The sequence below is a fragment of the Staurois parvus genome, unplaced genomic scaffold (genome assembly GCF_062004578.1).
Source record: "Staurois parvus isolate SC_StPar_1 unplaced genomic scaffold, SC_StPar_1.0 ptg000019l, whole genome shotgun sequence".
Classification (NCBI taxonomy): domain Eukaryota; kingdom Metazoa; phylum Chordata; class Amphibia; order Anura; family Ranidae; genus Staurois; species Staurois parvus.
Window position 1 is genome coordinate 3,689,722 of NW_028317815.1, and position 25,730 is coordinate 3,715,451.

General features: G+C 39.5%; 1 long non-coding RNA gene across 1 annotated transcript in view; it reads right to left on the reverse strand.

Moving 5' to 3' along the window:
* Positions 1-9,716: 9,716 nt before the first annotated feature.
* LOC149472853 (uncharacterized) overlaps positions 9,717-25,730 on the reverse strand; it is a 37,311-nt gene continuing 21,297 nt past the window's right edge. Inside the window, exons 2-3 of the long non-coding RNA XR_016314134.1 lie at positions 12,941-13,055; positions 9,717-9,797 (exon numbers count right to left, since the gene is read on the reverse strand). This is a non-coding gene — a long non-coding RNA (uncharacterized LOC149472853). The remainder of the gene's footprint in view (positions 9,798-12,940; positions 13,056-25,730) is intronic.

Consider the following 25,730-nt stretch of genomic DNA (forward strand, 5'->3'; position numbering starts at 1 on the left):
TTCCCCTCATTACTCCCAGTGTGTTCATATTGCATGGCTGGCCAGTGCATGTTTATGTGTGTGTGTATACAGTTGCAAGAAAAAGTATGTGAACCCCTTGGGATTACGTGGAGTTTTGCATGAATTGGGCATAAAATGTGCTCTGAATGTCATCTAAGTCACAACAATAGAAGAACACAGTCTGCTGAACATAATACTACACAAACATTAGATGTTGCCATGGTTTAATTGCACATAACATGTAAACATTCACAGTGCAGGGAGGAAAAAGTATGTGAACCTTTGAACTTAATAACTGGTTGACCCTCCTTTGGCAGCAATAACCTCAACCAAACATTTCCTGTAGTTGCAGATCAGACCTGCACAACGATCTGGAGTAATTTTGGACCACTCCTCTTCACAAAACTGTTTCAGTGTAGCAATATTCTCGGGATGTCTGGTGTGAATTGCTCTCTTAAGGTCATGCCACAGCATTTCAATCGGGTTGAGGTCAGGACTCCGACTGGGCCACTCCAGAAGGCGTATTCTGTGCTGTTGCAGCCATTGTTTTGTTGAATTACTTGTATGCTTTGGGTCATTGTCCTGTTGCATCATCCATCCTCTGCGGAGCTTCAGCTGGCGGACAGATGGTCGTAGGTTTTCCTGCAAAATGTCTTGATAAACTCTGGAATTCATTTTCCCATCAATGACAACAATCCGTCCAGGCCCTGAGGCAGCAAAGCAGCCCCAAGCCATGATGTTCCCTCCACCATGTTTTACAGTGGGGATGAGGTTTTGATGTTGGTGTGCTGTGCCTTTTTTTCTCCACACAGTGTTGTGTGTTCTTCCCAAGCAACTCAATCTTGGTTTCATCTGTCCAAAGTATATTTTGCCAGTAGTGCTGTGGAACATCCAGGTGCTCTTTTGCAAACTTCAAACGTGCTGCAATATTCTTTTTGGACAGCAATGGCTTCCTCCGTGGTGTCCTCCCATGTACTCCATTCTTGTTTAATGTTTTCCTTATTGTAGATGTGTCAACAAAAATGTTAGCATGTGCCAGAGATTTCTGTAGGTCTTTAGCTGACACTCTGGGATTCTTCTTTATCTCATGCAGCATTCTGCGCTGTGCTCTTGCAGTCATTTGTACAGGACGACCACGCCTAGGGAGAGTAGCAACAGTGCTAAACTTTCTCCATTTGTAGACAGTCTGTCTTACCGTGGACACATGAACATCAAGGCTTTTGGAGATACTTTTGTAACCCTTTCCAGCTTCATGCAAGTCAACAATTCTTGATCGTAGGTCTTCTGAGAGCTCTTTTCTGCGAGGCATGGTTCACATCAGACAGTGCTTTTTGAAACCAGTAAACCCAAAACAGGTGTGTGTTTTTTAAGGGCAGGACAGCTGTCAGCAACACATCCAATATCATCACACTGATTGGAGTCAAGATTGGCTCACTCCTGGCTCCAAATAGCACTGGGAGAAGTCATTAAGCTAGGGCCTCACATACTTTTTCCTCCCTGCACTGTGAATGTTTACATGTTATGTGCAAAATAACCATGGCAACATCTAATGTTTGTGTAGTATTATGTTCAGCAGACTGTGTTCTTCTATTGTTGTGACTTAGATGACATTCAGAGCATATTTTATGCCCAATTCATGCAAAACTCCACGTAATCCCAAGGGGTTCACATACTTTTTCTTGCAACTGTATATATATATATATATATATATATATATATATAGATATATATATATTCAAAAATATTGGGACGCCCTCCAAATCATTGGCTTCAGGTGTTCCAATCACCTCCATGGCCACAGGTGTATAAAATCAAGCACCTAGGCATGCAGACTGCTTCTACAAACATTTGTGAAAGAAAGGGTCACTCTCAGGAGCTCAGTGAATTCAAGCGCGGTACCGTGATAGGTTGTCACCTCTGCAATAAGTCCATCCGTGAAATTTCCTTGCTACTAAATATTCAATTGTTAGTGGTATTATAACAAAGTGGAAGCAACTGGCAACAGCAGCAACTCAGCTATGAAGTGGTAGGCCACATAAAAAGACAGAGTGGGGTCAACGCATGCTGAAGTGCAGAGTGCGCAGAAGTCGCCAACTGTCTGCAGAGTCAATAGCTAAAGACCTCCAAACTTTGTGTGGCCTTCAGATCAGCACAACAACAGTGTATAGAGAGCTTCATGGAATGGGTTTCCATGGCTGAGCAGCTGCATCCAAGCCTTACATCACCAAGTGCAATGCAAAGCGTTGGATGCAGTGGTGTAAAGCACGCCACCACTGGACTCTAGAGCAGTGGAGACGTGTTCTCTGGAGTGACAAATCGTGCTTCTCTATCTGGCAATCCGATGAACGTGTCTGGGTTTGGCGGTTGCCATGGGAACGGTACTTGCTTGACTGCATTGTGCCAAATGTAAAGTTTGGTGGAGGGGAATTATGGTGTGGGGTTGTTTTTCAAGGGTTGGGCTTGGCTCCTTAGTTCCAGTGAAGGGAATTCTTAAGGAGTTAGCATACCAAGACATTTTGGACAATTTCATGCTTCCAACTTTGTGGGAACAGTTTGGGGATGGCCCCTTCCTGTTCCAACATGACTGTGCACCAGTGCACAAAGCAAGGTCCATGAAGACATGGATGAGTGAGTTTGGGGTGAAGGAACTTGACTGGCCTGCACCTGTCCTGACCTCAACACGATAGAACACCTTTGGGATGAATTAGAGCGGAGACTGCGAGCCAGGCCTTCTCGTCCGACATCAGTGCCTGACCTCACAAATTCTCTTCTAGAAGAATGGGCAAACATTCCCATAGACACACTCCTAAACCTTGTGGACAGCCTTCCCAAAAGAGTTGAGGCAGTTATAGCTGTTAAAGGGTGGGCCAACTCAATATTAAATCTTACAGACCAAGACTCGTGTGTATGTGTATATATATATATATATATATATATATATATATATATATATAATTTATTTTAAAACTATATCCCTGGAAGTTTACTCTATATGGCCATCCAGAACCACATTCTGTGTATTCATATTGCAGAAACAAGTTTTTTATCTGTGAAGAATGTTAATAATACATTGTTACATTTTGTTAAAAAAATGATAGCTTTCCGTTAGTATTTATTTGGGTGTTTTGTAGTGAAGCTGAAAAGAAAAATGATATTGTTCCATATACCGAGAGCAGGTGTGTTTTTTCTTCTCTTTCAAAGCCCCCATGTTGGAATAGTATGTTATTTTGAAGATACAAACCAGCCTGTGGAGTTGGCCTAAAGCTGCTTACATTCAGCAGGTTATTAATCCAGTGTGTGTATTATGTATCCAGCTGAATGACGACTGTGTTACTGAATTTTGATATGTAATAACTATGTTTTGTAAACACATATATAGTAGTTATTTATATTCTATATATCAATAAGCTGAGCATTATTAAATGTATTTATCAACTGACATTTTCATAGCAAACACCTAATTTGCTGTCAAGCACGAGTATGTATTAAAAAGAACCCAGGTTGATACAAAAACATCTCTATAATATCAAATGATGAAGCTTTTCAGATCTTTCAGCTTACTGTGCATTGAAGTAACAATATGGTTTGCAAGTTCATGCACAAGGGCGAAAAAACACCACATTTGTAGCCTTTTTTTGTGTTTTTTTTTTTTTGTTCTTTTTACAGATCTAAATCTAGGTGTATTGTTGTCTATGGGACAATGCATACAGCTGCTTAAAGCAGTATTAAACCCAAAACCACAAATGTAATATAAAGTAGCTTACTGTACAATGTACAAACCTGGCAGCAAAAGGATGCATTCAGAGCCATAATACAAAAAAAAAAAAAGGAAAATATAACATTTAAGCGCAGTAATTTACATGGATATACGTGTATAGGTAAGTATGCCTTTTGCACATGAGTGTGTAGCTTTTTTAACAAATCTGAGACCAGATGCAATGTTTATGGGGAGACAGCTGTGTGTTAAGAGTCGTAAAAAAACCTGAAAATGTTATGTTTAAATGCAGTAATTTACATGAGAACGCATGTAAACTCAAGTAAATACTAGTGAATACATGTACATTGCAACACTGGCAACTATAAAAGGATGGAAAAAAATTTTATGCATGCATAAGTGTACGTTTCTGTATGTACATATACGCAAGGTCTTTACAGACCATTCCTTGTGTTTTCTGCCAGCAAGATCCTGTATAAAAATGTAAGTAAATTATTACATCCATGTGCGGGAGGTGCATTCAAGTGTATATATATTTATGTGCCAGATTGGATGTATAAGTATGGTCTTTAGGCTACATGTATGATAGCCTACCGCGGCCGTGTGTAATTGTGGTACTGCATCTACAAGTGTTTTTGTCACGTTTTGCATTTTCCTGTGGCTGGCGTCAAAACGTTCCTTTCTTGAACGTGCTTCTTCAGCATTCAAGAGAGGGAGGTTTAACCTCAACTAAATGCAGCTCCTAAACTCTGCTAAAGGCCTATGTGTACATGAACACATAGGCTTTTATGGAGCTGAGTTTATGAACTTACTCAAACACCCAGAAGGAACAAACTCAAAGTAGTAAATCTATCTTATTCTATTACTGAGGCAGAGGAAAGTGTCCTCTCTCTTGGACATAGCTTTTGTCAACAACAAAATACAAACAATTTATTTGGGTGTTTTGTAGTGAAGCTGAAAAGAAAAATTATATTGTACCATATACTGAGAGCAGGTGTGTTTTTCTTCTTTTTTTTTTCTCTTTCAAAGCCCCCATGTTGGAATAGTATATTATTTTGAAGATACAAACCAGCCTGTGGAGTTGGCGTAAAGCTGCTTACATTCAGCAGGTTATTAATCCAGTGTGTGTTTTATGTATCCAGCTGAATGATGACTTTTATGAAGTTGAGTTTAGAAACTTACTCATATACCCAGAAGGAATAAACTCAAAGTAGTAAATCTATCTTATTCTATTACTGAGGCAGAGGAAAGTGTCCTCTCTCTTGGACATAGCTTTTGTCAACAACAAAATTCAAACAATTTTGAACTCATCAAAGACATTCAATTATTTAATAGAAAAATCCTATTGCGATGTCTTTATTCTAAATCTATCACAAATGTAGCATCTGGAGGCACTTGAAGAACTACTTTCCCTCTTACAAGAGAATGAATTGGTTAATCTTTTAGATCAAATTAATTTGGAATCTATTCTTAACAATACTGAAAACACAGACACCAAGGTCCCTCTCAAATTCAAAAAAACCTTCCTGTAGTTTTTCTCCGCCAAGCACCAACCTTAAAACCTCTCTTTTCCTAAAACGTGTAACTCAGGATATTGAATGATTACCTATAACAACTCCTTTACATACCAGCCTGTCTAATATTGAGAACCAGGCACTACTCTCCCTTCAAAACAATAAGTCTATCACAGTAAAACCTTCTGACAAAGGAGGGAATGTAGTTATTATGAACAATTGCCAGTACAAAACCATGTGTTATAATATCCTTAAGAATAAAGAATGGTATCGACCCATACCTTGTTCTGTAGTGGTAAATTTAAATCTAAAGTTTTACAAATTAGTTCACATGCATTGGAAGTTGGCGCTATCCCTAAAGATCTTTGGGAATATATCTGAACTCCTTATCCAAAAACTCCTACCTTTTAAAGCCTGCCTAAGCTACATAAGAAATTTGCCAATATTACTGGTAGACCCATTGTATCAGGCAGAGGTAGCTTCACGGAACATCTCAGTTAAGTCCTTGATGCTTACCTCCAACCTCATGTTAATGCTTTGCAATCCTTTGTGAAAGACACGATCCAGTTCTTACAATTGATAGAAAATCTAATGTTTTCACTGATGCCTTTTTAGTAACTATCGATGTTGAAGCATTATTATTATTATTATTATTACTACGAGTTTATATAGCGCCAAAGGGGCATTGTATAGTTCTATACCTCATAATTTAGAGTTGGCTATGATTAAAAAGATACTCACTCAAAGAGGTATTCAAGATTGCCTTTTTAATTATTTCATTCTTTCAGGTCTAGAATTTATCCTTAATCACAAATTCTTATTATTCAACAGCTCCCACTTTCTCCAGGTACAGGGTGTACCAATGGTGACATGTTGTGCCCCATCCTACGCCAATTGTACCTGCGTGGAAGTGATCTCTCCTCTCCAGTGAGAGCCTCTCTATATACACCTGCCATATTTCCACATGGCAGAGGTACATTGATGATGTTTTTCTTGTGTGGGAGGGGCCAGAGGATCTGGTACTCCATTGGTTCAAGACTTTAAACAATAATGATTTGAATTTAAAATTTACTATGTTCCATAGCTCTAAGGCAGTCAAGTTTTTGGATACTACTATATTTAAGGAGTCTGATGCAAGCCTTATTAGCAGTCTGTATCACAAAAGTACAGCTGGTAATACAATTCTCCATGTGGACAGCTTTCATCCTCAGTCTCTTATTAATTCAGCTTAGTATAGTCAATGCCTTAGACTGCAATGCAATTACTCCCAGGAATCCACCTTCAATGTAGAGGCCAATAATCTGAGAAATCTGAGAAATAGACTATGAGAAAGAGGTTACAGCAAGTCATGACTTTAAAAAGCTTAAAATAGAGCCACTAAACCACCTAGGGATCAACTCTTTCAGAAAAAAAAAACAAAATCCAATAAGCAAGGACCCACGTGAATTGTTTTATGTTATACTAATCAACAACTGAACATCAAAAAAAATTCTCAAAAAACACTGGTCTCTCATAAGACAAGACCATATCATCCAACAATTCATTAGCAAAACACCAGCTACAAAATTTGGTAAAAAGTGAATTCAGAGGGGACAATAAAGATGACCCCTGCTGCTACCCTGGGACTTTTGCCTGTGGCAGATGCTCCTACTGTCCATACATGTTAGGTAAAAACAACACTATGCTGCCCAAGGGAGAACATCTTCAGTTACATTTTGCAAATTATACATGCTCACATGTGAAGCTTTCTATATAGGTAAAACAATGCAAGAACTTTGGCATCGTATATACAGACATATTCACAGCATGAAATCCAGATCTCCATGTGGGAAGACATGCAGATTTGTTACATAAACATAAACCTCGTAGGATTAGGTTTACAACCATTGATTGCATTCATATTTTGCAGAGGAAAGGCGATTGGAACAAATCCCTTCTGCTGTTAGAACAGAAATGGATATTTAAATTGAAGGCCACATGCCCTCCAGGGCTAAATGATGCCATTACCTTTAAACCCTTTTTAAAAGGGTTTGTATCAAGGATGACAGACTAAATAGTTTCCTCCAGCCTCCCAACATTTTTCCCTCCCCTTTCTACCAACTTTTTTTTTCTTCTGTGATATTAATAATGCTTTTTTACTTGAGTTAGTTTTGGTTTGATGTATATACATTTTGATCCTTTATTATTGTTTAATATTTCAATAGGGTAAGAATAAATAATGTCATATTAATTAATGTCATTGTTAATGTTATAATGTCAAAATGTTTTGAGAACATTGTTTAATATTGTCAAGGTCCTACCTTTTCCCAGAGATTGTGCAGCTTCATGTACTGGCATCCATCTTGGATTTCTGCAGAGCATGGTGGGAGTCTTTTATGCCTTCAGGTCTCTGAGGTCCATCCCCCAGAGGGGTGTGGCTGAGTACATATAAGCCTGTGATCCGCACATGCTCTTTGCACTTGTGTCTTTGTGTTGCTACAGCTCTGTGTATACTCTCCTGACTCTTCTGGTATCTGACTCGGCTTGTGACTAGACCTTTCTCTGTGTTTTCCTTTGATCTGACCTTCCGTTGCTGAACCCAGCCCGTGACCTGTGATTCTTGTCTACTGTTCTGTACCGTTTTGTCCCGTTGTTTTGTCCCGTTGTTGTCGACCCGGCCTGCCTGACTACACTATTGTCATTCCTACCAGCTACACGCCATTGGCGGCGGCCATTACCACAGCTGGGGTGTCTCGGGGGCTGCGACCTGGTTCCTGGCTGCATCAAGTCCATCCCCACCATCAGGGGTCCTGGGGAAGGGCAGCCTGGGACTTAGACTCCGTGCCCTGAGGGACTTCGGTCTGTTGGTGGTAGTTGTCGTCAGTCAGTGCGTTACCCTGCCACTAGGCCTACCTGTCCGTTCCACAGCCCTGCCCTGACAAATATGGTTTGATTTATTTTCTTTCTTTTTTATTGGCCTTTGTCCTCTGGTCTTTGTGGTCCACCTTGCTGGCTTCCCAGGATAGGCTATTTGTCCCCTGAGTGCGGACGTGGGGGAACTCCGGTTTATCTGGTTGTTTTCCCCCTTTTTTTGCTCCTCCCGAAAACTCTGGGTCAGTCCGATGTGTGAGGTGGGGTGGATGTCCACATTGGTGGCGGTCCATCGCACATGCGAGTGGTGGTTGCACATCACGTGCGGTGTGATGGCGTCATCACGCGCCTCATCTCCTCCACATAGAGGAATGGGCCTGCTGACTACCACGTGCATACATATGATATCATCACGCACATGTGGCACCATCCACGAGGATGCTGGGGGAGCCATTTTGATGGGAGGGGGGTAAGGCCAGCAGCCTCTCCACAGCTTACACTAATAATATATGGTCTATTTACACTCCAAGACAACACCAGTTTTCCTCTGTCTGCAGGAACATTCCTCTGCCCGTCTCAAGTGTGCTCCATGCAAGCAATATTTTAGGTAAATTATTAGGAATTACCTAGAACTTTGTTCATGAGTTTGCATGTTTTTTTATAGATTTTAGCAAACTCTAATGGGGGCCCTTCTGGTCTTTTCCTTTCTTCACTTTACATTTAGGCATGGAAATTTATATACAGCTCTTGGGCACATTTATTAATTTCCTATTGTCAATTCCCTTTAAATTTTCAGAACAGTGATCAACAGAGGTAATATATCCCAATTGACTTTGTTTAAATATTTTTTCAAAACTATACAAACATTTTATGAAATTGTTTTTTGTTTTTTATATTTTGAATCTGTGGATGTGTGCTGCCGGTTGAGCTTACACCCTGTTCTGGCTTCCTGTGGGTTTCGGTCATCCAGGTGGAGGTGTGGGTCCTTCAAGGCAAATTTCTAACTTACTAGAAAGCATTATTGGTCTTTATACTACAATGATCAATGTAAGTTGTTTTGGTATTTTTTTTATTGTGTTTGTCTGTTATGTCCATTTATGAAGTTTTGATTTTGCTTTATATGGTACTTGCATTTATATTTTCGCTCATCTATGTAGGAAGGTTCCCCTGATGAAGACTTGTTAATAGTTGAAACGTGTTGGTAAAGCTATACTGGGGAAAGTCATGGTGTACTTTAATCTCCAATGTATTTCCGTTTAATTTTTTTTTAGAAAAGACATATAGTAGAATACATTTTGGTCTAAATTTATGATGATGATTTTTACTGGACATGTTTAATAGCAAAAATACTGTTTTTTTTCTCAAAATTTTTTTTGTTTATAACGCAAAAAAATTAAAAATGCACAGGTGATCAAATACCACCAAAAGAAAGCTCTATTTGTGGGAAAAAAAGGACAGAAATTTCTTTTGTCTGCAGCATTGCATGACCGCGCATTTGTCAGTTAAAGTAATGCAGCGCCGTATGGTCAGGAAGGGGGTAAATCCTCTGGAGGGCAACAAACATTTTTTGCTTTTACTTACAATTACTGTTTTTTCACTTCCTGATTTCTAGAAGTACTGATGTAATGTACCAGGGCCTCACAACTGCATCTTGGGAAAACTCAGAGTTCCAGGAGATAAAGGAAGATAGCTTCACCTGCCCTTAGGGAAAATGGCCTCTGTAAGAAGAATGAAAAAGAATGAGAAAGAAAAATAAAATGAGCAACAAATAAAAAAAAAACTTCAATTATCTATAAGTATCTGTTTGTAGATTGCCATTACTAGACATTTCCAAAATTGCCTTATTGTAATGTTTTTGATAAGGGGAAAGATCCTTTTGAAGGCTAGCAAAGGCAAGGGTGAAAGACAAAGGCACCTGTATGTTTGCAGCCTGAACCACCTGAGACTTCTTCTCAGCAGGAGGTGACCCAGTCTGCATAAGCATTGGTTATCTATGGTGATGGCCAAATCTGATGGATATGGGCAATTTGTGCAATACAAGGCAATCTAGAAGAACTGATTTAAGAGTCATTCACATATGACACTAGAGCACTTAACTGATCACATCTTTTATCCAGCAAAATCATAAGCGAATCGATAACTATCAAGCAGGAAAGTTGGTGACACTCAAGAAGTATTCACAGATAATGTCTATCATGAGCTTTTGTCTGTCAATACTATGTACATGTATGAACATGTTAACATGAACCTGTGCCCAAAATATGCATAATAAAATATTTTCATATACTGATCAAGCAGTTTATAACAAACCTTCGCTCTTCCCTAAAGCTATAGGCATTGGGCATAAATTACGTTTTAGGGCTTGTTCACACCAGGCACATTGGAACTGCACAAGACTCATCAAAAAGCTTTGTTCCCTGTCATGTCAGTTACACCACCAAGCTGCAGTGGTGTGTGCTGAAAAAAGTATGGCATGCAGTCCTTTTTACAGTGCAGCATAGTGCAGCACAGACCAGGGGCGGACTGACAACTCATGGGGCCCCTGGGCAATAGGGGATCATGGGACCCATGTGTCCTTGCCCAAACTCGAAAAAGGTACCAGGGGCATCTCATGGGGCTCCATACTGACTGCAGGCCCTCGGGCAGTGCCCGAGTTTCCAAATGGTCAGTCAGCCCCTGTCACAGACCATCACATTGCACCATGCTGCAGGCAACAGAACTACATGACAATGTGACATTTCAATAAAGTTCAAAGAAAATAAAAAGTAAACACTGTGATGCGCTGTTTACAGTACATCAGCATCCCTGTGTTCTAATGCAGCTGTTAGTGTGAAGGGGCCCTCAAGGTTTACAACAGAGGTGCTGAAATCACAGCTCTTTTCTATGAGCACAGATCCTGGCAGCCTATTGGTGAGTCTAATGTAAACATACAGCAGGCATTTCTAAGCTGTTAGAAACACAGGTTTAGAGTCTTTTTTGTGATCTTTGTGGATCTCCTCCAGACACAGCGCATGACAGATCAGTGTACTGGCACAGTGCCATGTGATCGCTGCACATCACAGTAGATCACATGACAATTGTAAACCATGGATGGCGTCCATTCATGCCATCCATTGTGTACTATTGTGTTGATCTCTGTGATTGGTCACAGTGATCACATGGTACAGATAGGGCCAATTACAGCCCATCTGTACAATGTGATTAGCTGTGCCCAATCACAGCTAATCACAATAGTAAACAATGAATGAATAGATTTCATTCAGAAAAATGGTTGCTTATAACTGTGAAATTCATTGTTATAAGCAATCATAGTGTGTAGAAAAAAAAAATCCTGATCGCCTCCTCAGAGTAGTACAGTGTATCTTTGGTAACACTGTGTTGATCTACTCACTGTATGTTTAAAAAAAGTGTAAAAAAAGTAAATAAAAAATGTAATAAAAAAAATAGAAAATTTAAAAGAAAATTATACATTTTGTTTTCAATACTGTCACCAGTCAGTGTCTTCGAGCACCGCCAAACCCATTATATGATGACAATGTACTGCACAGGTGACAGTATGTAAAAAAAAAAAATTTCCTTTAAATTTCTTTATTTTCCAAAAAATTGTGACAAAATATTACAAGTCTGTTTCTTTTTTTTGCCTTTTTTCTCCTGCCGAACAGCAATATTACAGTGCTAAACTCCATTGCAACTGCAAGCAGTGCTGTGGATAAGGGGGTTCCACCAGTCCTGGATGAATCGGATGTGGGTAGGGAGGGTGATGATCGGCACAGGGCGGGTGGGTAATTACTAGAACCAATCCCCTGTATGGCTCTCTCTACAGCAGCTGAAAGCTGGCTTCTTCTCCTCTCCGTCCTGCTGGCTTTCAGCTGCTGCAGAGGGAAAAATACAGGGGATTGGTTCCAGTAATTCCTCCACCCCCCATCCCACTGTACCCATCACCCTCCATGTGCACCATACATTTCCCTCTGCTGCCCCCACCCCCACAGTGCTGCCGGCTTACCTCCTCTCCTTCTCTCCGGCAGCTGCAAGCACTCAATAGGATCCTTCAGGATGCAGAGTAGGGGAAGGGTCCGGTAAATATGTCACGTTTACCAGCCCCTTCCTTTCCTGAATGAACGCAATGAGTGATAGGTACCAATCACTCACTGTGTTCAATCATAACTGAAGCATAGTAAACTGTTTTGTTTTTTTGAGGGGGCCCTGTCAGGTTGGCTGTATGGGGCCCCATAGTTATTTACAGCAGCCCTGACTGCAAGGAAAACGTTTGCCTCATGGTTGTGGAGACTTCCCATTCACTTACTTGGAAGAGTTTGAGAGAGGGTGCTGCCTGTCAAACTTGGTCGTGTTACTGCACTGTAATGCAAAGCATTGAAGATGCAACAATGCATGCTCACTGTGTCCATGGTTGTTGGGCAGTAAAAACAAAGATCATCCACTTGTTTTTGCCATCCTTGACTGCCTGTGTGAAAGGAGCCTTACTGCTTGCTAAGAATACGTTAATACTTGACTGGCCAAAGGCTGGGCATGACCAGGGGCGGACTGACCATTTGGAACCTCGGGCACTGCCCGAGGGCTCAGGGTCAGTAGGGTGCCCCATGAGATGCCCCTGGTATCTTTTTCATAGTCTTTTTTGAGTTTGGACAAAGACACGGGCCCCATGATCCCCTATTGCCTGGGGGCCCCATGAGTTGTCAGTCCGCCCCTGAACATGACTGTACTTTAACTGGAAAAGTTCAGCTCTAGTTCACTACAAAAGTCCTACTGAAAGTGGACCCTGCAGTCCACAGCAACTAAGGACTATAAAGAAGCTGCTCCCAGTCCTAAATCATTATGATGGAAAAGGGGAAAAAAATCTTACCATGGATGCCGACCTCAGGACCCCTTTGTCTAGATGAGGGTGACATCACTGATTCTTTGGAAATCTGATGACTTCATTTTTTTTTTTTCACAATGAGCATAGGCTCATGGGAGTTCTGCCAAAATGAAGATGTATTTTTTTAGCACTTATCAAATAGAATTAACAAAACGCTTATCATTGTGTATTTAGCAGACCAAAGGGGAGCAAATAAGAAGGGATATTGTTAGGGTTTCCATACACTTTAAGTGGAGAAATGTTATTTTAATGACAGTAGAAATACTCTAAAAAAAGACTCTAAAGTTCAGATGAATACATCCTTAACTGTTTTATTGTTCTGGTTGCAATATGCTATGACTACAGCTTGATAACACTTGTCACAATTCAAACTGGCTGAACTAATACTGATGACATGTCTGCTGTGCAATCAGCCACCTCTAGGATATAGATGATAATTATAGCATACCCTGAATGACAAGTACTTCATTACAAATATTATTATGGTTAAAGACCACAATGGAAGCAGGAATGCTCAGAACTGTTCCTTGTTTAACCACTTCAAGTCCGGACACTATCACCCCCTTCCTGTCCAGGCCACTTTTCAGCTTTCAGTGCTATCACACTTTGAATGACAATTGTGCAGTCATGCAACACTGTACCCATATGAGTTTTTTAGCATTTTTTTGAGACAGATAAAACTTTATTTTGATGGTATTTATTCACCACTGGGATTTTTATTTTTTTTTCTGTATAAATGAAAAAGTCCAAACATTTTGAAACAAAAAGTGTTTTTCTTATAAAATTTAGCAAATAAACAATCTTTCTTCATAAATATTGGCCAAAATATATTCAGCTATCTTTTTAGTAAAAAAAATCACCCAAATTAGTTTATAACCAAAAATTATAATTTTTTTTACATTTTTTTTACATTTTTATTTAATTATTTTATATTATTATATATGTTTTTTTTTGGGGGGGGGTTAACATGTTGGGGGTGATGATTTTTTTTTCTTTTTTTACACAAAACCCATAAAGGATGTAAAAGCAGTAATATCTCCTTCTCTCTGGATGCATTCTTGCAGCCATTGAGAAATACTGTGAGAGCTGTGATTGGTCACAGCTTGTCACATGGTACAAGGCTGTTGTGAATAGCCTTGTACCATGTGACCTCTGTGATCATTCACAGATTTCACATGTAGTAATCAATTATGTCAGGAAGTGACATCTTGCTTACTACTGTTCATGTGATCACTGATTGGCCATGAATTGGGAAGAGGCCCCTTACAACGATCGGTGTTCGACCACAGCGACCACAGATTGGTACAGTGACCGGATCGCGGTGCCGAGCGCGCAAAGGCAGTGAATGCGGGGGTCGTTTATAAAAACGGCACTGCTCCTGTCCGGCTGTTTATGTACATGGGACGGATGGGAAGTGGTTAATGAACAAAAATACTCGTGCTAGTAAAGCTATGAAACCCATTCAACAACATTTAAAGAGTGGTAATATAAAGTGCAATTCAAAATCCACCACCAGCATATACAAAAATATGGGCACACAAATGTTCACAGCGCTGATTACGAATGCCTTCCACAGGGACCTAGAAATCATCACTGTATACTTTTATGTACATACTATATTTATCCCGAGCACAGGAAATCTGAAGGAGGACTTGATGATATATAATGTCATGGAATTAGCACAATAGAAATTGTTTACTACCGCTAAAGCACCAAGGCCATGTGTCTGAGTCTGACAAATGATTGTGGGTGGATAGCTTGTTCTCACTCTGCAGATGAAGTGTTCTAGAAGAACAAGTAATAGACTTCTCTATAAAGCCAAACAGCATAGCAAGAGAAAATGTATAATCTCTCCACTGTGCTGTTTTGAATTGGAAAAAAAAATGAAGATACTTTCTTTGTTTTGGGGTGATGGGAGTGGATGTACACTGTTCTTGCCATTGCAGTTCTAGTATTTTGATCCAGAAGAATAAGGGCTAATTAGGCTAATTAGGGCTGTACACCACCTAGATCAGAGTATTTCTGTGGCAGGTACTGCTAAGTGTTTCCAATCAGCTGTGGGCAGGAAGTCTGTACAAATCTGTACAGGTAATAAACCATCTGCAGCTCTTCACATGTAATTGCACACGCAGCAGTATGCCGAGGTTGATCTCCCCTGGAGGTAGACCAATGGTGCTCCAAAGCTGACAGTGTCTTCCTAGCACTTTAAACAGCATAGGAGTATAAGGTGAAGAGCTGGCAACTCGTTCTCCCAATAAAAGTACTTTATTCATAAAGGGTACAGTGCGCAAGTTACAGCAACTTACGTGTTTCGGTAAAAAAAAACCTTATTCATAGCCATAAAACAACTCAGAACGAAGATATTTAAATACTAGACACAAAGACAATCTCTGTAAAAACGCCTCCCACTACACATGGCTCCATCAATTACATTAATTAGTCCATTATCCATCAGGTGTCTTGGATGTCACTTGCAGGTGGGAGGAAAACAGCCACAGACATCTATAAGCTAACAAACATGACAATATATGGAAAAAGTAGAAATAGAACAATATACAACACTACAGCTGTACATTCCAGGTAGAAAGATCATGAGCAGGGTACTTATGTATGATGGATAATAAAGAAAATAATTGCCATTCACCATAAATATGTGCATATGAGAGAAGGGACAAAGCTCAAACGTTAGTAAAAAAAAAAGGAGATAGATTAAAAAAAAAAAAAAATTCTGACAGATTAATTTATTAAAACTGTGTCAATGATGATGTAATATTACAGTACATAATACAGTGTGTACCCAGGGGCAAACATTCATCCCTAACCACAGGTAATCGCTCCATGTCTGATTCCATGCAAACAACTGCAGACAGCTATGGACAATTCAGCATGTCCTTTTTATGCACAGGCTTTCCAACTGCAGCCGACTATAAACACCGGGTAATACTCACCACAAAAATGGACTGATTGGGCCGATGTATGGCCATAACGGCTGTTTGCATGAGTCTGTAAAAAAAATCCATCTGCCTTGACACATTTTATGACATCATGGTGATGGACCAATGTAAGTATCTTATACCTGAGGGGCTGCTGGGAAGCTGACAATCAATATATTGGTTAGTGAAACTACAGGGACAGCTGCAATCTTCTAGGTCTTGTGTGAGCGGATTCCCCTCTGCACACTGACCACAGGAGGTTACTTGCGTGGCACTGCTGCGATTCATAGAATGCCTTATATTGTCATTTTTTTTCAATACAAGGCATCAATTGATTGGGCAAGATGGTAATCGTGTTGTCAGCATCCCTCTTCTCCACCTTGTGTAACCAGAGAAAGACATATTTTTTGAAAAAAATGACATGAATACAGATTACTGCATATCATAGTTCTGCTTTAAAACAAAAGTAAACCCCAAGGATGAGCTCCTCTTACTTGCCACATTTTGGAATGCTAAATATACAACTTAAAGGTTTTCTTGTAGCAGTAACATCAAGTTGTCTATTTGGATTGAATGAATAAGGAAAAATTTGGACCTCAGTCCATGGACTTTATGGGCACCACACCAAGTTAAAACTATACAAATTTTATTTATGCATTTTAAACTCATAAAATAATGCTTCAGTAAAGTTTTTAACGTTTTATAACTTGGTGTGGTGCCCATAAAGTCCATGGACTATGGTCCACGTTTTTTCCTTATTTATTCAATCTAATTGGGGATGTGGCACTCTTTTACTCTTGAGATAACGAGTATCTGCTTCTCCACCCAGCAGTGTCTCTTTTCATATATCTTCTCTATGTAGTTAAGTCTAATTAGCTCTTCTAGTTCCTATCCTGGGAATATAAAACCATTTGTGTCTTTTTTGTGGAGATGGAAGAGAGGATGGGTTTAGGTAGTGTAGCAAAAGAAACTAGGCAGGGCTTACACCACTCAATCCACAAACATGGTGTTTGAGGTCAGCTCTCAGTAGGACTTAGGAGCCGAGTATATTTATGGATGAAATATACAGGTATTTTGCTGTACTTGCCGGGTCTATAAAGTAAAAGACAGAACACCATTATTATTGTCACAAGGAAACATTTGACTCTTTTTAGGTTTGGGAAATCATAGCCAGCTACAAAATCATGTAGAATGACAAATTAAACAATATAATTCATAGCAATTATAGAGTATACAGTATGTAATGTTAGTTTTCTAATAAAAATTATCCTTCCTCTGGAATACAAATCCTACAGCCAAGAACATGATAGAAGCAAACCAGTACAACCTCTTGCATATGTCTTTCTCTTCTTAAGTATAAATCTATACATACGACATCAAATGGATTTTATACTACAGAGAAGGTTAAATGTTGGATTATATGGCAAGTCCTAACTATCGCAGTTTTAGTGGCATTACCGACCTTTCATTCACACACTTGAAGAATGGTAGCATTCACTGCTTTCAGTGCAAAAGCCTTCATATAGTTTAATGTCCAAAAGTGATAATGAAAATATGCCTCTAGGTAATTTATCTTTTTCATCAAGACATTGCTACTGCAATATGATATTCATGCATGATTAGAAGCAGCAACCTTGAAAAAGTACTGAAACCACATACATGTTCCAATTAACCCTGTGATGTTACAATATTTCACTTCACTCTGACATACTGTATGCTTTAACATATTGGTGTAATCTTGATTTTTTATATTTTTAAATATGCAGCTTTTATTAAAATAATACCCAATGATCTGGACATGAAGGTTCTTATTTAGGCTCCTCCTGGTATAGGTGTTGGTGGCAAGCACGGATGAGCTCAGGCGTTTTCAGATACTAGTCCAAACCTGCACTGCGGACCACCAATCATAAGTGGCCGAGACATTCCCTTATGCTGCAGCTGCACGCAATATTTACCCCTTGTATACATGCGGCTTTGGGGTGAGGAAATGTCTTGGCTGCTCATGATTGACGGTCCGCAGTGACAGCTTACTGACAGGGATAGCTCAGGCAGGTTCGGACTAGGACCAGAACAGGCCTGATCTGATTCCTGGTGGCAAGACTACTTTAAGTCAGTTTTCATTACCACTAATGGAAGTCACTCTGCCACTGTCTAAAATGCTTCTGAAACTCAACTGCTAGTCAGGTAGCAGGAAAAGACATATGAGATATGGTTGGTTTGGGCAATGAGGAAGTCAATTTGTAGGATAATATAAGTTGAATATTGATGATCCTTTCATTGATGAAGTGTCTCCACAATAAAATCATTTGATGTAGTTCCAACAATTCATAAAATGTATAATGAAAGAGCTACCTGTCATATCTGCCATGGAACAAGCAACAGCCAATCTGCTGCCCTACAGCTAGCAAATAAGTAAAAATCAACTGGTAGCAACTAATCAGATTCCAGTTTACCTTCATCATATCACATGAGAAGCATTGACTGATTGCTGTTTGATTCTACACTATCTACACATACATCAGTTTCTACTCTATCTTATTACATAGAGCGGACATAGGACAGCAGGACACCCACCAACATTACTATGTTTTCATAAGAAACTGAAAAGACACAGCTAGCCAAAGCCTCAGAGAAAAGACAGATGGAAATACAGATTAGACAGGCTTAGGCAATGTATAACCAGAACCAAATTTTCAAGTCCAAATATTTATCTTTTTATAAATGAGTCTGTTTAATTAATGTTTGTGTATTTATGACTTCCATTTATTGTCGGAAATGAGATAGCCATTCAAATAGCCCATACCAGTGTGAACTAATACGCAGGTGCAAGCAGACTTCGTTCAGGCTTTCATGTCTAAGAAAAGTCCCCTCTGATGCACCACAGACAGCGTCTGCTTATCGGGGTGAAAACAGTCATCCAAGAAAGTCTGCAGGCTGTGGTGTCTGCTGCTAGCTTACAGACAATATATTGTCTCCTAATTTAGTTGAGATTGCTAGATAATGTCTATGGGAATCTTATAGTTTGTTCCTTCCCTCCTTGACTCACTTTCCCTTTCTCCATGAAATTAAATTGATGAAAGGAGAGTGAGATCATTTCATCATGGCTCTGGCAGGTGTTCAAACCTGGGAACACAAACACAGGGACCAGAACACCTGTCATGGGGGAGGAGCATGAGCATGGCGCCGTTGAGGTGCATGTAACATGAGCTTCTGGAGTACACCGATCTTGAGATGGAAAAATACATGAATTAAGCTGACTACCATGGGGAGGAAGAGGAATAGATGTCTTGGGTGGTCGGTGGTAAATAATTTCTGAAAACGAAAAGTGAATGAGTGGTCTACTAGTGGGACCAGAAATGATAAATAGAAGAAGGAAAAGGAAAAGAATGTTGTGAGAAAGCATATGCGAGGGATACACAATTGAGAGCCTAAAATGACTATTATACCTGAGATAAGAAGAAAAAAGTACCTGCAGTGGAACATAGATGTAGTTTTTTTTGCAGATACTATACTCTGTGCTGATGCTTAAAAAAAGACCCTAAAAAAGACCCTAAAAAGAAAGAAATATAACATCAACATGAAGTGTAGATTTGTAGGGTCGCAAACACCTTAAATAAGTTCAAGTACGATAAAGAAATATATGTCCCCACAACAGAAGAGCCCAGAGGTTAAACCCCCAAGAAACAACAGGGAGTAAAAGGAAGATGGAAGACAGGAGACAATATTGGAGATCAAACAAGACTATCACTGGGAATGCTCAATTTGAGTCAAGTCAATGAAGTCTCCAATGTGGAAAATTAATTGGACTTAGGAAAATCAGAAGAACAGGGAATAAGTTCACAAATACCTACAAAAAAGGAAATAGTGGAAATGTTCGTGAAACTAGAGCATTCTATAAAGAAAGATATGGCGGTACTACATAAGGATCTGGGACAGGTACTATCAAGAGTGGAAGATACGGAGGATAAATTGGATAAACATTCTCAAATAATAATCAAATTTGAAGGGCAAATGGAAGAATTACGAAAAGAGCAAAGGAAATGAATTTATAAGTTGGAGGATCAAGAGAATAGAGAAAGAAGGAAAAACCTGAAGTTTTGGGGATTGCCAGAAGTATCTCAAGGAGAAGATGGATACAATGAAGAGAGTATTTAATCCAATACTTGATATATCTGTAACTGATAAATTAAAAATCGATAGAGTGCATAGAATTGGCCGACCCCAAGGAGCGACAAAGGGAAACCCCCAGAGATATGATCGTGCAATTCCATTAATACGAAGACAAAGCAAATATATGGAAGAAGATAAGAGGGATCTCAGTAATAAAATCTGGAGAAATAAGTCTACAAATATTTGCAGATATAGCTCCTGAAACATTGGCTAGAAGATGCCTGAAGCCGTTATTGGAGCAGATGTGTAAAGAAAACAGACAATACAGTTAGGGATTCCCAGCATATCTAATTGGATGGAAAAATGGACATTCCACTAGATTAAGGTTTCCAGAAGACGTACGGGACTTCTGTGAAATATTAGACTAACAGACAATGGACATCCCAGGATGGTCAGAGGGGGCTAAGGAGAGCGCTGGGATGGAAAAAGAGAAGTGGCAATTGGTCCCTAAAAATAGACTGCAGAAGAGACGAGGGGGGAGGCTGGGGGGAAGAGTTGAGGGGAAGGGAAGTGTTTTTGTTTTTTTCTCCCCTTTCTTCCCCCCCCCCCTTCCTCGCATCACTCTAATAGTGGTCTGCCCTCCCCCTCGGTGAGGGAAGGAAGGGGAGGTTAGGAGAATATGAATTAGGGGATCTCTGAAAGGTATAATGGTTGAACAGAGAGATAAAAAAAGAAAGGAAAAAGGAGGTGGGGGGTGGGTCAGAAAGAAGATATTTTTAAGGTAGATATGTAGAGAATAACATAGTAAAAGTGGGGCTTCTGGGGGTCCAACATGCACCCAAACGTGAGACCCAAGGATTGGACTTGGGAATAGGTTAGGCATGTGTAGTCAGAGCTTCACCCCATAGCGGAATCTCCAGTGGGATATAACCACAACAGATTCAAGGACAAGATGAGCCAGGGGGTACTGGGATTTAAGGAGGGTTGGGGGTGGGGAGAATGGGAGGGGGGAGAGAGAGGGGGGGACTCCTCTGGAGATACCTCCTTGCTCCAGATTGTATACATCTGCTCCCCTTTCAGACTGGGTATAGATTGGTAAAAGATAAAGTATAAAGTATTAATGAGATTAAGTTTATGACCTATTATGTGAAGGGATTGAATACCCCGGTTAAAAGACATAAGATCCTAAGAGAATGAAATCAACATTCTATTGAAGTAGTATTGTAATAGGAGACACATACCTCAGGATACAAATATTAAGCTATATTCCAAGTACTACCCACCCTGGTATTATGCTGATGCACCAACAAAACATGCTAAAGGAGTTGTAATTGGGTTTGCTAAGAATGTAAGATTTAATACTGAAGATAGGTTGACTGACCCCGAGGGTCATTTTTTTTTTTTCTGAGAGGGAAGCTACAGGAAGTGGAATGTACATTAGAATATATCTATTGTCCTAATAAAAACTCAATGATGTATCTGGAGAATACACTAAGAAAACTTATAGATTTTAGGAAGAGTAAATTGATTGTGGCAGGAGACTTTAATATCTGTATGGACACATGGATGGATACGAGATGAAATAGGACAGTATTTTTTGTCAAATGAGATGGAAGGGGTCTCCGTAGCCATGGTATGGGAAGTGCATAAGGCATATATAAGGGGTATCTTGATTGCTATAGGGGTGGAAAAAAATAAAGAACATTTGAAGAAAATCAGGGTGTTGACAGAGGATTTATATGAATTAGAACAACTACCCAGGGCTTAAAATTTCAAGTCCTGAGCTACTAGCCAGGCCTTAAGAGTTACTCGCCACCAGTTGCCCCACCCAACCTTTAGCCTGCTACACCCCTAATTCCCCTCCTAAACATGCCCTCGCAAATTATTTCATGAAATTACACTGTTAAATGTTACCCACATTACATCAGGGTCCCCAGTGCCCCCCCACATTACATAAGGGCCTCCAATGTCCCCTTAAACACTTCATCATACTTAGACCATGCACCGCATACAACCATAACCCCCCATAATCTTTTACTCACAAAACCATAACTCTACCAAGCATATCCTACCTACTATCCAACCCAGCAGTACCTCAAATGCCCCATACTCTACCACCCATAATAACCACATAATTCTGAACCTGACCAAATTACCCATGCATGTAGGTTTACATACAGACATATGTACATACACACACAAACAGACACCTGTACACACACAAAGACATGTACATACACATACAGAAACATGTACGCACAGAGATACATGTACACACACACACATGTATACACACAGACACGTACAGACACGTATACATGTACATACGCACAGACACATGTAGATACACAGAAAAACACATGAAAAGACACATGTACATACACAGAAATACACACGCACAGACACATGTACATACACACAGACACATGTATATACATACACATATACACACAGACACATATACGTACATACACACAAACACACATGTACATGCACACACACACACATGTACAGGCACACAGACACATGTACACACGCAGACACATGTACATATACATGTACATACACGCAGACACATGTACAGATACACACATGTACATACACACAGACACATGTACATGCAAACACAGACATGCATACACAGACACACACAGATACATGTACATGCACAGATACAAATACACACACACACACATGTACACACACACATACAAATACACACACACCCCCCTATAAAAAGTTACAGTACTTCATTGTTCACTCACAGAGCCGGGTACTGCACTCTAGGGGGAGGCAGAGAGCACAGCACACACTCCTTCCTTTGCTTTCACCGCACTCAGCTATTGAGCAGTCTGATGGCTCCCGATGCGAGTGACAGATCCGGGCCTGAGTTCCGAGCCTGCTCAGCAAGACGGCCCTGGGGACTCACTCGCCCCACCACAATTTCCACTCGCCATTGGTGAGCAGGCGAGTGGAAATTTCAAGGCCTGAACTACACAAAAAGAAAACTGAAATGGATATATATATCAGAAGATAATCCTAAAAAGAGATGAGTTAAAGGATTTGATGGAACAATAATCAAGGAGAACGTTTAACATGGTGGCAAAAGAAAGATATCAGTGAGGGAATAGACCAGGAAAACATCTAATGAGAACAGAGGTATAACAAAGTGATGAACTATATAGAGAAAATCAAAGATGAGAATGAGGAAATGGTATATTCAACCACTGATATCGCCGAAGGCCTTAAAAGAAGTGGAGGCAGAAAGAAGGAGAAACAGGCAGACATACTTAAAAGAAGCCGGACTACCAAGATTGGGGGAAGAAAGACTAGTAGCCTTAGAGAAACCAATAACACAAGAAGAAATACAAGCATCATTGAAAAGTACAGCAGCAGGGAAAAGCCCCGGAGATATTATAAGAAATTTGAAGAAAAATTAGTCCCTAAAATATGTATGTATATGAATGGATTAGGTGAGGGGTTGAAAACGAGGGAGGAGTCATTGCAGGCATATATTACAATTATACCAAAAGAGGGAAAAGATCGATTCCAATGTTCCAGTGGCATTTATCGCAGGAAGGGATAATGGTTTAAGATCATTGCTACTTCTGCAAAAAAGGAAGAGGGAAGTCTCCTGTATTGATTTTGTCGATTGATACTGAAAAAGCTTTTGACAGGGTAGAATGGGGTTTTATGATGGACACACTGGATGTATTGGGAATAGGACCAAAAATGAGCCAATGGATAAAAAAGTTATACAGCCATCCCCAAGCAGCTGTGAAGGTAAATGGTTCGTTGTCACAGTTTTTTTTAGAATGCATAATGGAACAAGGCAGGGATCCCCGCTTTCCCCTTTGCTATTTGTTCTGTCTCTAGAGCCATTATTGGTGACTGTACGGAAACAGTGTAGATATAAAAGGAATTCAGATAGGAGATGTGGAAGATAAAGTCTCGGCATATGCTGATGACATGTTGTTCTACATTGTAAATCCTAGGTTGACGCTACCTAATTTAATGAGGATATTAAAACATTATGGAGAATTATCAAACTTAAAAATGAATCTCTCAGTCAGAGATTCTAAATATTAATGTTCCGCTGATAGAGAAGAGGGCCTTACAGAAAGGCTTTCCTTTCACGTGGAGGCAAGAAGAATTTAATTATCTAGGAATAAAATTAACTCCGTCCCTTAAGAATGTATACCAGGTAAACTACATCCCATTAATAAATGAGATAAAAGATGACTTGAGGAGACTATCAATAGGACCACTTTCCTGGGTTGGACAAATACATTTTGTAAAGATGGTGATAGTGCCAAAAATTATATATAAATTTCAAATGCTCCCAATACATTTACCAGGGACATATTTTGAGATTATAAAAAAAGATACTTAGATATATATGAGTAAATAAAAAGCCATGAGTAAAATATGAAGTTCTATGTAAAGATAAAGTAAATGGGGCCTAAATGTGCCAGATTTTAAGAGATATTATCACTCTGTATTAATATCATGAATAGTTGATTGGAAATATAATACACAAGGGAAAGGTTGGGTTAAAATGGAAAAGACACAAAGTGAGATACAGTTAGATAAGATTGTTTGGGTACCACAACAGTTTTGTATGTTTGCTGAACACACAAGCACTGTAACGCGGAACGTATTTAGAGTATGGGACGCATTGCACATAAAAATGGGATGGGAATATAATTCACCGTTGATACCACTGGCAGGAACAAACTATTTTCCTCCAGGAAAAGATATCATTTTTGGAAAGTGAATTAAGCACAGTAATGCATGGTTAAAAGATATCATGAAAAAAGGGGAAATATGTTCTTTTCAAGATCTAAAAAATAAAAAGGATTTGTTTTTCACATTAGATGAGTGGCGATACTTTCAACTAAGACATTTTGTTACAGTGCTTCCACAGCCATTAAGATCAGTGGAAAACCTGTATCCATTTGAACAAATGCTTAATTCAGATATATTAAGAAAACACGGTACCTCCCGTATTTATAAGATCCTTATTGCAATATCAGAACCCACTTCTCTACAGTGTTTGGAGAAGTGGGAAGAGGAGCTGAGAACACAACTGAATGAACAGCAAAAAAAGAAAATATTTAAATTAGCACATGGTGCCATAGATATGACTACAAAAGAAATTAACTATAAATGTTTGGTGAGATGGTATATCACTCCTAATGTGGCACATAGGCAACAAGTAGAGAAATCACAATTATGTTGGAGAGGGTGTGGGATAAAAGGAACAATGGCACATATATGGTGGGAATGCCCCAGAATACAGGAGTTTTGGCAGGAAATAATTCAGATAATATATGAGGTCTCAGGAATGAGTATTTTGAAAGACCCTTGGGTATGTTTATTCCATTACGATGGTATTTCATCTATAATGGATATGATGGTATTTCATCTAATAAATGTGGAAAAAGGATTGATCCCTAGATTTTGGCAGAAACAGGAGATACCAAAAATAAAAGACTGGTTATATAGGGTCGAGCATATACAGTTAGGTCCATATATAGTTGGACTCAGGCACAATCTTAGATTTTTTCAGGTATTTACCAAAACATATTCAAGCTATACTTATATACTGGATATGGGCTGAAAGTACACACTCTCAGGTATAATTTGAGGGTATGTACATCCAAATTGGAGGAGGGGTTTAGGAATTACAGCTCTTAAGATTTGCCATCCCTCCTTTTTTCAAGGGACCA